The sequence below is a fragment of the Protopterus annectens genome, chromosome 11.part0 (genome assembly GCF_019279795.1).
Source record: "Protopterus annectens isolate FY-2018-M chromosome 11.part0, PAN1.0, whole genome shotgun sequence".
NCBI classification, from domain to species: Eukaryota; Metazoa; Chordata; order Ceratodontiformes; family Protopteridae; genus Protopterus; species Protopterus annectens.
This window is the reverse complement of record NC_056745.1, coordinates 223,684,485-223,699,777: the sequence shown is the minus strand read 5'-3', so window position 1 is coordinate 223,699,777 and position 15,293 is coordinate 223,684,485. Positions and strand designations below refer to the sequence as shown.

General features: G+C 42.4%; 1 protein-coding gene across 3 annotated transcripts in view; it reads right to left on the bottom strand.

Annotated features, from left to right (window-relative positions):
- Positions 1-15,293, bottom strand: part of LOC122815283 (centrosomal protein of 83 kDa-like) — a 1,332,042-nt gene that overhangs the window by 911,695 nt on the left and 405,054 nt on the right. The window lies entirely within an intron of this gene.

The window sequence follows — 15,293 nt, the reverse complement described above, 5'->3', positions numbered from 1 at the left end:
CGACCAACGTAAGACTGTATGCCATCTTGCTAGGAGACATTAACATTGACTGGCAAAAGATAGTCCTGGAAAACCCTACAAATTAACAATGCCACATCTAAAGAATCCATCCTAGACTGTACTCTAACATCCACCCCAAACAATGTTGCTACAAGTGGCACCCTGACAGCCTAAGCAACCACCAGCTAAGCTACTAAATAGACACCTGAAACAGTCCCACAAGGTTCACTATAACACAGTCAGAAACCTCAGTAACTTCAATAAAGAAAGTTTTGCTACTAGCCTGCTCCAGTACAGCTGGGCTCCACTTAAAACTCTTCCCCTTGATGAAGAAGCAGACACATTTAATACAAAATTTCTAAATATCCTAACAGAACAAGCAACATTAAGATCCAAAAATGTTAAAAACAAACCATCCCTTTGGTTAGCTTAAAACTCACACAACTTAGAGATAAAGCCTGGAAGTCATGTCTACAAACCAAGCCTCAAACATCCCTGAACAATATAGGCAAATAAAGAATCATGGCAAACAATGCAAAAAAACAGAAAGTACAGTTGTCCAAGTAAACTTTCCAGTAGATGCTTGAATGATCATTGCTGCAGTAGCAATTGCAAAACAGGCTATATCGTGCCAAGGATATAACAGCCAACCAGTTTCAAAAGCTTCAGGTTACTTTCCACATGCCCAAACTGTTAGCTTGAGCTGAGCTAATTATAAAGGCAGGTTTGGGCGAACAGCCCTTTACAGCAAAATTGTCTGTGGGCATCCAAGCTATGGAGTATCCCTTCTCTCTCATTTTTAGGTTCAGGAAAGAAAATGGGGAGATGGATAGTTTGGTTTAAAGGTAACTTGGATACCACTTTAGGCATAAAAGAATTTAGTTCTCAAAGAAATGTCTCTCTCTCTCTCTCTCTCTCTCTCTCTCTCTCTCTGTGGAAAATAAAATAGGGTTTACTCACTGTAACAGCTTGCAGTTCAGATACCTTTCCTGCAGGAGTTACAGCAATCAGTAAAACAGTTTTCCACTTTAAGAACCTCAACTCAGTCAGATTAGTGGATTCAAATGAGGCAAGCGTTAGCTTCCCTAACACAAAATTAAGATCTCAAGGAGGGGCCACTGGTTTTCCTGGAGCCTCTTATGCAAAATCCCTTTCAAAAACATTTCATTTTGACATAAGAATGCATTGAAAGAGGAGAATCCACAGGCAGATGTACTAAAATGGCCAAGAAATGAACCTTGATGGAGGAGTAAGAAAGGCCATAGGATAGTAACTCACACAAATATTGTAAAATGAGAGAAAAAATAGCCCTGAATGGGTGCTGTTTAAATTGCTGACACTAACTAGAAAACCTTTTCCATTTGCTAATATATTATTTTCTTGAAGCAGGCCTCCTTGCAAACTTTAGTACCTACTGCATGTCCTCAGTAAACAGGTGGCAAAAAGGAATTAAGACCCTATCAATCCAGGCGGTCAGTTGAAGATGACTGATGACAGGGTGTATCAAACACCTCTATTCTTGTGTGAGTAAATCCAGTCTGTGAGGACACTTGTGGTAATTGCCCCCTGGCCATTTCCAAAAGAAGGGGAAACCAGTTGCCTAGGCCAGAAGTCACCACAATGATCTTCAGAAGTACAGTGGATATCAGTGGAAAGGGTGGAAAAGCATACATGAACACTTCTCGCCAAGGAAACAAAAAGGCATCTGTCTTCTAGGCCTTATTGCATGGAGTACTGGAACAGAATCCTTCCAAATGGCTGTTTAGAGAAGAGGCAAATAAATCTACTTGAGGAGCTCCCCACAGATGGAGCAAATCTTAGAAGACCCCCACCTCTAGTTTTCATTCATGAGGATCTGCTCTTGTCCTGCTCAGCTTTTCTGCTACACAATTTTGTTCTGATGGAAATGTAGGATGCCTGTAGTGAGACTGCGCTGCAATGTTACATCCCAAGCTAACATGGCTAGTTTGCAAAGGGGGTATTGACTGGTTCCCCCTTGCTTGTTAATGGGCCACATGACTGTGATATTGTCTATAACAATTTGAAGAAGTCACAGGGACCAAAGATGATTCAAAGAGTTGAATGCCTTGATCAGGGCAATCATCTATTTTACATTTATGTGCTTGCATCTGTAATTGGCGTCCCACACAACTTACACTTTTACTCCTCCAGAAACTGCTCCCCAAGCAAAATCCAAGGCATCTGTGGTGACTAACTGCTTTGAAGCAGGCTGGGAGATGAAGAGACCTGGATTTTGTGAATTTGCCATCTCTAGCAAGTGATTTATCTTATGACAAACCCCAGAACTAGGATTTGAGCAATAAAAGGATGTTGGTTGCTGGGAACAAAGTGATGTCAGTTACCACTGTATCTTTCTCATGTGGAGCCTTGCTATAGAAATCAGGAGAACCATAGATGCCAGAAGACCCAAAATCCTCAAGTATTCTTTTGCAGTGAATGAAGTCCAAGTGGAATTCCTTAGAAAGAGATATAGCTATAGAATCTGTGTGGAGTGAAAACAGCTTGTGCAAGAGATTTCTCACCCAAGTGAGAAAAATGTGGATACTGTGCAGCCTGCAATGAGCTATAACTGGAGCTAGACACTTTGTGAACACACGGTGAAGTGGATTGTCCAAAGGGTAAGGCAGAGAGCTGATAATGTGATCCAGACACACAAAACTGTAAGAAATGCTTGAAGTCTGGATGAATAGGGATGTGATAAGCATCCTTTAAATCTAGCATTTGCAGGAAACTTGAATGAGGAAGAAGGGATAACAGGTTGTGAAGTGGTAGCATTTTCAAGTTGGGCACTACCACAAACAAGTTTAGAAAAGAAAGATCCAGAACTGGTCTCCAAGCTTTTCATTCCTTTGGCACCCAAAACCTCCTTGAATAAAAATGTTGCCAACCTGGAAGAAGTAACTGGTTCTATCACTCCCTGGGACAACATGTGTTGAAGGACAGAGGGGAAATAAGACAGTTTGGTCTACTGGATGATGAATTACACCCTGAAAGGAAGGATTTCCTCCCACTGTCACCTGTAACCTTGATGAATGCTCTTCAAAACCCATTTGTCTGAAACTAGCTGTAGCTAAAGGGAAGAGTGGAGATTCAGACTTTCTGTAAGGGAAAAGGGACTGCCAGGGTGTGTCTGTGTGTGTGAGGGAAGACAAAGTCTTAAGTAGTCAATCTGACTTCTCCCAGAACACCCTTGCCACGTCTTCTAAAATGCCTGTTCATCCACATTTAGTTGAGACTGTTTAGTTTGCTTTTTGCCAAAATTGGATGAAACGATAGAGAATCCCATAGAAAATTTGGAAAAGAAGGTCTGAAAATGCTTATAGAGATTCCTTGTATCAACTTAGCACTTTCATAACAATTTTTGTTAACCACTGTAGCAGAGGAACCAAAAATTAAATCTCTAAACAAAGGAAAATTATTAGTTATATACTTACTACAACTTGGCATCTGTGTTGTCCATTTTCATTCTTCCTCACCAATGGGGTTTGGATCCAATCCTCGGTTGGACTAGACTGCATGCCTCCCTCTACCCATAATGCTCCATACCATCCCAAAGACCTCAGATAGAGTTTGCTGCATAATCTCCCATTTTATAGCAGAAATAGACATAAACAGAAGAAATTCAGGGCTCAAACTGGGACCTGACTAGTTGCAATACAGTCTAAAAAGGTACTTCTAGAAGTTACAAGGCTGGGGAAAGATGGGATGGAAGGTGAGGAAGAATGAAAATGGACAACATAGATGCCAGGTTATAGTGACTACATAACTAATACATTTAATGTTGTCCTTTTCATTCTTCCTCACCAATGGGACAGAGTACCCAGCTACGCAACCCTCGAGAGGCACTCATGGAAGGACCTGCTGGAGCGCTGTCAAACCAAAAGAAGCACTGCTTCTAGAAATGATGTCTAATTTGTAATGCATAACAAAGGTATGAGTCTTTGACTAAGGGTCTATGTTATAACAGCGAATGATCAAAAGATCGAACGCAGTTATAACGAACCCAAAACAGCGAAAATGTAAATGAGCGGACTACCAGAACAGCGATTTTTTTCCCAGGGGAAAAAAATCGCTGTTCCAAAAAAAAAAAAACTAAACACTATTTTAAGCGGGGGGCTTCACCCCCCACAACCCCCTACTTAAATATACCAACTCCGAGATCGCACTACAGTGCCGAAAATGGCAAAGTGACAGAAGGGGCCAAGCAACTTCTTTCCCAGGGAAAGAATTCGCTTAAAAGACGCTTCATCATTTTGCGTTTTCGACATTTACAGTTCGACCAAGACGCATTCGATAGAATGCATCTTTGGTCTTCTGATAGGAACCCTTTGACTAAGTAGCTAAAGCACAAATGTCATCAATGGAGGTCCTTGACCAAGTAGAATGAGCTCAAGGAGGCTGTGGTAAATTTAGTCCTTTTTTGAGAATAAATCAATGAAATGCAATCAGCAATCCACTTGGCTAGAATGATTTTATATACTGCCTGATCCAAGCTCTTTGGGGAAAAGGATGCAAAAAGTTGATCAGACAGCCTGAACTGTTTTTTTCTGAGAAGATAAAAACATAGTTGTCTGTGCACACCAAGATGATGAAGTATGTGCTCCCCCTCATTCATAAAATTTGGGAAGAAGACTGATAACTGTATGTACTAGTTAATGTTATTTTCAGATGTCACCTTAGGAAGGAAGGAAGGGTAAGTCTGCAGAGACAACCTGTCTTTATTAAAAATAATATAAGGATGCTTCGCTAACAGGATCTGGAGCTCAGAAATTCTTTTCGTCAAAGTAATAGCTACTAAAAAGATAGACTTCCAAGAAAGATACTTCAGATCAGATTTTTCTGCTGGTCCAAAAAGCTTCTGAGTTAAATCTTGAAGGACCACAGTAGGGTCCCAAGGAGAAGGGTCATTTATCAAAAGTTTGAGGAGAAAAATGCTTTACACAATCTGGACAAAGCCAAAAAAAGAGATTTGTTTCCAGCATGGAAATTTGAAATCATTGCCAACTGATTTCGTAGAGAAACTAGCTCCTTCTTTAAAGAGAATTGTTAGAAAAAAGAATGGCCGAAGGTAGTGCTGAGAAAGGGTCGATATTCTGACTAGAGGCCCAAATAGAAAATCTTTTCCATTTGGTCTGTAGACTTTCTTGATAGAAGCTTTCGGGCAGGCTAAGATAATATCACGAACTGGGGAAGAAAGCATGGACTAACTATTATTGGAAGTGGAGAAACCGTGTAGTTAGCTTGAGGGTGTGCAGATTGGGTTGCTGAATTCTCGATGGGGAGACAAGAGATCCTGAATGGATTCCAGTATCCAAGAAGGATACTGCAAGTGAGACCATAAGAAGGGGATCCATACCTACCGAGGCCAGAAGGGGCAATGAGGATGACTGAGCTGTTCAGCCTGCTTGCTTTCTGTAAAAACTTTGGAATCAGAGTAAGAGGAGCTAGGCATACAGGAGACCCAAAGGCCAATCCTGAATCAGAGCATCTCCCTCGGAGGGGGGATCAGAGCAAAGAATTTGTTGTACTAGTTGTTGAGGGATGAGGCAAATAGGTCGCAGCAAGGCTGGTCTCAGCAGCTGAAAATCATATTTGCTACAGAATGATTGAGACACCACTCGTGAGGCATCACAATGGATCTGCTGAGCCTATCTGCTAGTGTGTTGGCTTTCCCTGGATAAAATCTGGTTCCTCCTTGCTTGCTGATGTATCTGGCTACTGACATGTCTTTTAAAATGCAATAGCCCTCAGAGGGAGAACATCTTGAAATGCTTGCAATGCTAGAAGGACTGCTCTAATCTCTAGGATGCTGATATGCAACTTGGTCTACAGAGGGGATCATGTGCCTTGGATCATCTTTCACAAGAAATGCCCCCCAACCCAGTTGGGAAGCACACGTGGTCACTGTGGCAACTGCTGGTGGAAGAATAAATGGTCTGTCCAGAAAAATATTGCCAGACTGACTATCAATGAATAGGACATTTGCAGATTGCAGTGAGACTTGTGGCAAATGATAGGGGCCGATATAGAATGGATCACTGTACCACCAAGGTCCCAAGGAGAATTTGCATAAAGAATTGTACTAGAGGAACCAGAAGTATGGCAGCTGATAATGACCCCAGAGCTTGTAGTACTAATTTTGCTGGAGGAGATGGGTAAGTAATAATAGACTGGATCTGATGTCTCAAGGATGTGATGCGATGGAGAGGTAACGAAGCCACCTGAGTTTTAGTGTTCAAAAGAGTCCCTATGAATTCCAGGGTCTGTACCAGGTCTAATTTTGACTTGGTATGGTTTACTGAGATGTCTAAAGTGTTTAAAACCTGGAGCAAGTAGTCCCAGGCTTGTAAACGTTGATGCTGGGATGGGGCACTGAGGAGCCAGTCATCAAGATATGGAAACACTTGGAATCTCTTGAGTTTTAAATGAGTTGCTACTACTACCATGCATTTGGTAAACATCCTGGGGGATGTAGTGAATCCAAAGGGCAGGGCTCTGAATTGGTAATGATTGGCTCCCAGTTGAAAGTGCAGATGTCTCCTGGATCACCTGCCTATTTTTATGTGATAGTACGCATTTTGGAGCTCTATAGAGCACATCCAATCATCCTTGCGCAGAAACAGCAAGATGGACTGAACCATGACCATGCAGAACTTTGCCTTTTTACATAATGGTTCAACTTGCTTAGATTCAAAATGGGCCTTCGGTCCCTTGTTTTCTTTGGCAGTAAAAAGAAGCTTGAGTAAGCTCCAAATCTTGTCTAGTCAGGTGAGACCTCATGGGCGATTCTTTTCTGTAGCAGCTTTTGTATTTCCTGTGCTGCTTCCCTCCTCTGACTGGGTGGACTGTTGGGAAGTTTTTTCTTTTGAGAGGGAGGGGGGAAGGGAAAATCATACACAGTAACCTCTGGATATGGTTCTTAGCAACCATGAATCTTTTGTGATGTCTGTCCAGCTGTCTAGGTGTGAAGAGAAACACTCCCAACTGCCTCCACAGTTGGGCAGCACTTCAGAAGCGCTGGTAGGGCCTGTTGGAAAAGGAATGTCTAAAGCTCTGGATCTGTGGGCCCCCTCTGTATTTAGGGCAACGTCTACCATTACAATTTCCTCCTCTGCCTCTGGAGGAATTACCCCCGCACAGATCCTGGAAAGGTCCCTGTGATTTTCAGAACCACATCTTCTTACCATCTCACTGGTTTCTACAGAATGTCTGTTGAGGTGTAGAAAACTTAATTCCTATGGCAGACAGAGTCTTTCCTTCTTGTTCACTGTGGGTAAGTGTGTCACTAATTGATGGCCCAAACAAGGAAGCACCATCAAAGGGGTCACTGATAAAGGATGTCTTAAAGAGCTCTGCAAAATTGCATAGCCACATCCAAGCATGTTACCTTATGGCTATACCTGAACAAGCTGCTTGTGAGGTACCTTCTGCAGCATGGGAGATCAGCCTCATCGACAAATTTGAAATAGACAGTAGAGTGGCCAGTTGAGGAAGTCTTTTTGAAATCCACAGCAGACATGGACTCCTTAATCAAATCTCTCTGTAACCGAGTGAACTGTGTCAAGTACTTTAAAGACCCCAGAGCAAAAGTAGCTGAGGCAAACATCCGCTTTCCAAACCTGCCCATTGCTTTGGACTCCCTGTTCGGAGGACGGACAGAAGAGCTCTATCTATTCAGCTAGCTCCTTCATGGTGGCCGCCACCACCACAGCATCAACCAGGACTCCACTGCTCCAGTGGGGTCTATCAGCAGGAGGGGCCACAAATTTGTCTGGGCACTTGGGAATATGTTTGACAGTGTTCAGTTCCTTCCAAGCCTGGCGGGAAACCAACTCAATCGGTTCCATCTGCTGCGTAGGGGGGACACCCAAGACATAGATGGTCCAGAACCGAAAGCCTACAGAAACAATGATTCTTCAGGAGAAGGAGACTGGAAAGACCAGCCACCCTTCTGTTGAGGATCTCGAGGATATCTCCAAAGGAGATTTCATCAGGTGGCTGTCTGGGGGATCTCTCTCCCTCATCAAAATCAGTGTCTTCTGTTAGAGACTCCATAGGAATATCTATGCATCTCCTCTTACATGTCCCTCTTCCAAGGGACCTCCTCCATGGGATATTCAGGAGAGGTATCAAGAAAAAGAGGAAATTTCTCTAGAGGAACTCTTTGGAGACTTCCCAGAACTGGCTAACCCTGTTGGATAGGTCTGATGGGTTCAGAGCACTGAACCAAAGATGGGAGATGGGTAAGATCCAAGACAAGAGAAGATGGTTCCCCTGTGAAGACAGAAAGCCATTTCTACCACCTTGAAGACTAAAGGATCAGGGGTAACCCCCCCCTCCTCCTCGGAGGTGAAGCTGTCAAGGCAGGTAGGTCAGGGCTGTCGCTGGATCAAAGTCTCAGGAGGGGAATCAGAACCAAGATTGTCCAGGGCACAGGCTCTGACAGGAAGGGACAGATCTGACAAAATCAGAGCCAAACCCAACCCCTTGGAATGGCAGCCCACATCTCAGATCAGAGACTCACTCTGATGCGAGGGTATTGGAGCAGGACCAATCAGAGACACTGTTGCAGTGGAGGAAGATATTTTCCTTGGATCTGACGCTGAACATCTCGGGGAGCTCGTATCTTGGGATTCCAAAACTACTGGTTGGATTGGAGAAGGAGATAGAATAGACTTACCAGGTGCACTCACAGATCCAGGAGAGGATGGAGCTGGCAGAACCCCTATATGGATCTCAGCCCTGAGAACTTTCTGCATTATCCTATCCAAATGTGCCTCTGACAAGCTTCTAGAAGACCTGGAAGATGCTGTGGATGAGAGTCTGGAGTGTTTCTTCGGAGTCTGGAAGATATGGCCTAACAAGGAAGGAGATATTGGCTTAAAGGTGTACTCCGGTCAAGGCTCCCGCGGGCAGAGCCAGATCTAGGATCCAAGGTCTTGGGATCCAATAAGGAGGTAGAAGGAAGTGGAGAAATTACTATCAGAGCCAACAATGTAGGATTTGAAAGGCATTTAGAATCCAAAGGAAGGCTCCTGGGTTTAGGATCCAAAATGTTTGGATCCAAGGTTTTTTGGATCCTCTCCAATGAATCCACCAAAGCTTGAAGAGACTTCAGTAGAGATCTTGTTTTGTTTTCCGAAGAAACACACTTTGTTGATTTGGTTGGGGTGTGAGCCCTAGAAGAAACAGGCAAAAGACCTTTAAGTGTTAACTTATTGCGCCTGTCAGCTAATGCTCTGGAATTAAAGGCAGAGCATACCAAACAGGCTGTATTGAGGTGACCAGGTCCTAAACAATAAACGCACTTCTTGTGGGAATCCGAATTGGGGTTCTTATACACACAAGAAGTGCATTTCTTGAACCCTGTTTGTCTCTCAGACATAGCCGACCACAAACAATTCAATTCCAGACAACCCTATAAGGCAAACCAAATATTTATATATATATATATATATATATATATATATATATATATACATACATTTATATATTTATATATATATATATATATATATATATATATATATATATATATATACATACATACATACACACACACACACACACACACACACACACATATATAGGGTTGCTATTAAATCAGCAAACACTTAAAATAGTGAATGTTGTTTATTTGACCCTGTTTACTTGAAATGCCGAAATTCCAAAAGCACGGAACAGCAATTTATTTTTCCCAGGAAAAAAAATCACTGGGCCATTTTCGGGACATTGCCATTTCCTCCACTATGGTGCGATCTTGGGAGTTGGTATATTTAAGTGTGTGTGTGTGGGGGGGCGGGTGTTCCGCCGATTCGTGTGTTTAGCATTCTGGTGTTTCGACATTAGGGTCGATTATACAGGGTTTGCTATTTTAAGTGTTCACTGATATAATATACACCCTGTATGGATATATATATATATATATATATATATATATATATATATATATATATATATATATATATATGAGAAGACCAACAACAGAGTAGCCACACAAGAAACAACACACAAAGAAATACGATAAGTAATATCAACTATGGTATGAAACAACTTCCTAAAAAGGTAAGAAAATTATATCAACAAAGGTATTTGACAGAATTAACTCCTATTCACACTCATTTCTAATGGCCAGTGAATGCTAAGAGGGAAGAAAAAAAATCAAAGAAGAGAAAAAGGAAGCAGAAGGGCTATCCAAAATTTTGACTCAAAAACAATGACTTACAGTTCGAGAGCAGAATCTACATCTAACCACAATGGCAGCAAACAAGATCTGGGGTGTTGGGGATGGTATGGAGCATTGTGGGTAGAGGGAGGAGTTCAGGAGCTGGATCTGAAGTCTAGTGAATGCAGCAGAGTCAGATCCGAGGATCGGATCCAAACTCCACTGGTGAGGAAGAATGAAAAAGACATCAGATCTTAAAATTTCACTTTTCACATCATCTGGGAGGTTCTGTAAATGCAGTCAGGCAAACCTTCTCAAAACAGTAGCAGTGGCCATAGCCTTGAAAGATGTATTAACTGACTCATTCACACACTGTAAACAATGAGCTATGGCTTGCACAATGAAATAAATTAAGCATATTTTTCATCACAAGAAGAAACAGCAGACAAAATTTTCCTCATTTTCACAATTAGTCAGAATACACTAACATGTGAGCCTGAAAATTAAAAATTCTGAAAATCAAAGTTGCAGAACCGTACACTTTTTCCCATACTTAGCAATAACCTTCTCATCCTTATCAGAAAGAGTAACAATGGAATTAACCAAATATCTAGCATCAGTAAGATTAACTAAAGCCATAGCTGCTGGGTCAGGTTTTGAGAGAGTACAAATACTTAAACACTGAGGAACACACCTCTGAATTGTACAGATTTTCGCCTCAAATTTTTGGTCTGTTCCTCATAAAATTTATGGTTTTCTGGCAAATCATTGAATATTGAAGTTACTACGTAATACTAAATAATTACAGACATTTTAGTTTTAGACTTTATATCCTTCAGAAAATACATAATAATGCAAAACCTGTTATTCTAGCAACTTTTTAAGTTTATACGAGCAATATTTAAATTCTGTCCCTATTTTGGGGACTTTGCACCCCCCCCCCATTCTTTCTGGCTTTGTCCAGATTTCTTGCGTGGAGAAGTTGTGGAACTTAATTCCATATGATTTTTATGGGCAGTACGCTGAATGTCAGGAAGTTTGAAGGCAGTAACACACACATACTCCAGAGTTGTCAGAACTGCGGGAATGGTGAAGGTTCTGTAAATTCATTCCTTAAGAGCTCATAGTACTTTCTGAGGAAACACTGGGACATTCTGTTAAAAGTCTCAAAGTGAGGGGAACCCCAAATGAATAATCAGAAACTGAGCTTTCCTCTGAGTCTAAATCAAAAAAATGACGAGAAAATCTATCTGTCCCTTCATCTTCCTGGCCAGAATCAGGATCTTGAATCTCTTTAAGAAAAGAGGTATCACTCTTTCTTTTACCAGAAACCAATTTATGAAAAGGATCAATAGCCTGAAATAAATCCCGAGCCAGACCCAGTAAACTACTCCTTTCTATGGAAATTTGAAGAGGAGTAAATACACGTTTAGTTTTAGGTTTATTTTTGACAGGAAACATTGCACCAACAGTGTTATTAATGGCAGTGGCAGCAGCTTCCCCAGAAAAAGGTCTAACGTTCTGATAAAACAAAGAAGCTTTCTGTGATCAAAAATCCACGTGGGCCCAAAAACCAAGTAGGGGAACGAAGCCCAAAAACAAAGTAGGTGAATGATTCGGTGATCCTTCTTCCCAGGACCAACAAGAGTGGCTCTCCCATGCCCCCCCTGTGGGGAACCCCAACAGTCACAGAACGTGTGGCTTTCCCCCGGTCCAAAGGAGCTGTAGGTGCTACACCAGAAAGATCTGAGGTAAAGATGAGTGATCTGAGGAACAAGCTATGGCCACAACAGAGTGGGTCACTTGCTCCAGAGTCAAACTGCTAATCCGCTATGGTGGCAAAGGCTGTTTGCTTAACATTTTCTTTTTGTGGCTGGAAGGAGGACCGACCATGGTACCAGTGGTTTGTTCCATGGTCAAGCCAAAAGTGGTGCCTCTTTCCGAGGGAAAACAAGCAGAAAAAGCAAGTAAAAATTTTATGTCTTTAAAAGTCACTTTTATTCACACACAAACATAGCAAAAAGCACTTTAAATCGCTCTGCCTGCCCCAAAAGTAAAATTAACACAATTTCTCCACAGAAAAAAATGGTTTTCAGTTACTTTAAAAAAACTTTTAAACTGACGGAAAAATCCACTCGTATTTAAAAGTACAGTTACGTCTCATAATTATTAATGTACTTACAATAACTTGGTATCTGTGTTGTCCTTCTCACATTCTGCTTCACTGATGGGTTACAGATCCTCGGATCCAACTCGGTTGCCTTCTACAGGCTTTACCTTCCAGGCTGGAGCTCCTCACTTAGCCACAATCCTCTGCCCCTAGTTCTACTTCCTTGGCTCGAGTTTGCTGTCTCTAACAGAAAGTAGACAGAAGAAGAAAGGAACCAAGGGCTCAACCTGGAACGTAGGTTCCAACAAAGGCTTTTTCAGATCCTCTAAAACCAGACTCTTTGGAGGGCGGTGGCTGGGTGGGAAGGTGAAGCAGAATGAGAGAAGGACAACACGGACACCAAGTTATGGTAAGTGCATAACTAATAAATCTGATGATGTCCCTGCTTCGCAGATGGGTCAAAGTCCCCAGCTACATGACTTCTTGGGTGGCCTCAAGGAAGGACATGCCAGAGCATCGGTGAGCCAAAAGATATCCTGTTCCTGGAGACCATGTCCAACTTATAGTGGGTCATGAAGGTATGAGACTTAGACCAGGTTGCTGCAGCACAAATATCAATTGGAACTCTAGATGAAAAAGCTGCTGACACAGCTACGGATCTTGTTGAATGGGCTTTTGGAAGACTAGGCAATTTCAAACCACTTTTCTCATTAATAAATGTTATGCAATTGGTTATCCACCTTGCTATTGTCCCTTCAGAAACTGCTCGACCCTTACAGTTAGGAGACAAGTAACTGCTCAGGTTTTCTAAATTGTTTAGTTCTATGTAGATAGAAATGTAACTACATGTGAACATCCAAGGAATGTACCATATATTCTGTTTTGTTAAAATAGTTATGAAAGAATACTGGTGACTGAATGCACTGATTTATGTTAGACTCTGTGGCCATTTTTGACATGAAGGATGGGTTAGCACATAGGGAAACTCTAGCCTTGTAAAAAAAATAATACACGGATGAGGTTTAGACGCAAGTGCCTGGAATTCAGAAACTCTTTTTTGCTGAGGTAATGGCTAAGAGAACAGCAGACTTCCAGCACAAAAATTTCAAGTCACAATCATTAGCCGGTTCAAAGTGTTTTTGGGTCAACCCTTGCAGAATGACAGTCAGATCTCATGGAGGAGTGGGGTCTTTTATTGGCGGCTTGAGAAGAAAGACACCTTTCAAAAATGCTCTACATATCCTGGTTGAAGCTATAGATCCCAAAGGTAATACCAAATGAAAATTGGAAATGGCTGCTAAATGGAGCTTAACTGTCACAAAACTGGAACCTTTTTTAAATAAGGTCTCAAGTAAAGAAAGGAACGAAGAAACAGGTGCTGAAAAGGGGTCAATGTGATGATTAGTAGCCCAAATAGAAAATCTTTTCCACTTGCTTTTATATACTTCCTTGGTGGAAGCTTTCTGGGGAGCTAGAATGATAGTTTTGGCAGGCGAGGAAAACCTGGACCATCTAGCAATCAAGGGAACTAGAGAAACTAGGTGGTTAACTTGAGGGTGGGGAGATCCAGATGGAGTCCTAGTGTGGGTGATAGAGGAGGTCCAGTTTGGGTTCCAGTATCCATGGTATATATCTCACTTGAGACCAGAGGAAGGGGAACCAAATTTGATGAGGCCAAAAGGGAGCAAGGAGGATCAAGGATCAAGTACTGTTCACTCATTTGGCTTTCTGAAAAAAATTTGGGATCAGTGGAAGAGGAGGGTAAGCATAAAGGAGACCGGGGGGGGGGGGGACCATGGGCTAGAGCATCTCTTGGGGAACTCCCTGAAGGAGTAATCAGATCAAAATAACTGCTGCACTTGTTATGAGGGGATGCAAACTGATCACAGCAAGGGTGACCCCAACAGTCGAATATCTCATCTGCTACTGACTGATTGAGGGACCACTCGTGAGGCATTAGAATGGACCTGCTGAGCCTGTCTGCCAATACATTGGACTTCCCCAAGTAAATGTATTGCAAGTAGAACGCGGTGTGAAGAGATCACCCATTTCCAAACCCTCATGGCCTCCCTGCACAGTGGGTAAGAAAGGATTCCTCCTTGCTTGTTGATATACCAGACTGCCATGTTGGCGGTGTAAGTCACAATGGTCCCCAGAGGTTGACTGTCCTGAAAGGTTGCAATGATAGGAGGACAGCTCTCATCTCCAGGACATTTATATGCAATCTGGTCTCTCTCTTCTCCTCAAAATGCCCCCCTCCCACCCTAGGTGTGAAGCATAGCATCCACGGTCACTGCGGCTATTGGGGGGGGGGGGAGGTGGATGAGCAGTCTAACTACCGACAGATCAGAGTGAATCCACCACTCTGAATGACTTCTGCAAATACTGGTCAACCTGATAGGAACAGACAGGGACTGATGTAGAATTGACCATTCAACAGCCAGTGTCCATTGTAGAATGCAAATATAGTATCTGGCAAGAGGAACCAAGATTATAGCAGCTGCCATACACCCCAAGGCCCATAGAATCAATCTGGTAGAAGGAGATGGATGAGATGATATAGCACGGACCTGAACAGTCAAAGTGTTGATGCAATGCTGGGGCAAGGAAGCTACCTGCGTGACTGTGTTCATCTGAGCTCCTATGAATTCCAAAGTTTGTACAGGCAATGGTTGTGATGTGTCTGGATTTATGGTAATGCCTAGGATGTGGGATATCCAGTAGAGATGGTCTCTGGCCTGAGAAAGTTGAAGCTAGGTGGGGGCAGTTAGGAGCCATCATCTAGATACGGGAATACCTGAAACTCTTGCAGTTGTAGATGAGCTGCAACCACGGGGGGGGGGGCATGGAGAGACCAAAATGCAGGGCTCTAAATTGGAAGTGATTGGCTCCCATGTGGAAGGGCAAATGACTTCTGGAGCGCCTGTCTATTTTTATGTGATAGTATGCGTCCTTCAAGTCCACAGAGCACATCTAATAGTCTTTCCTTAGTAATGG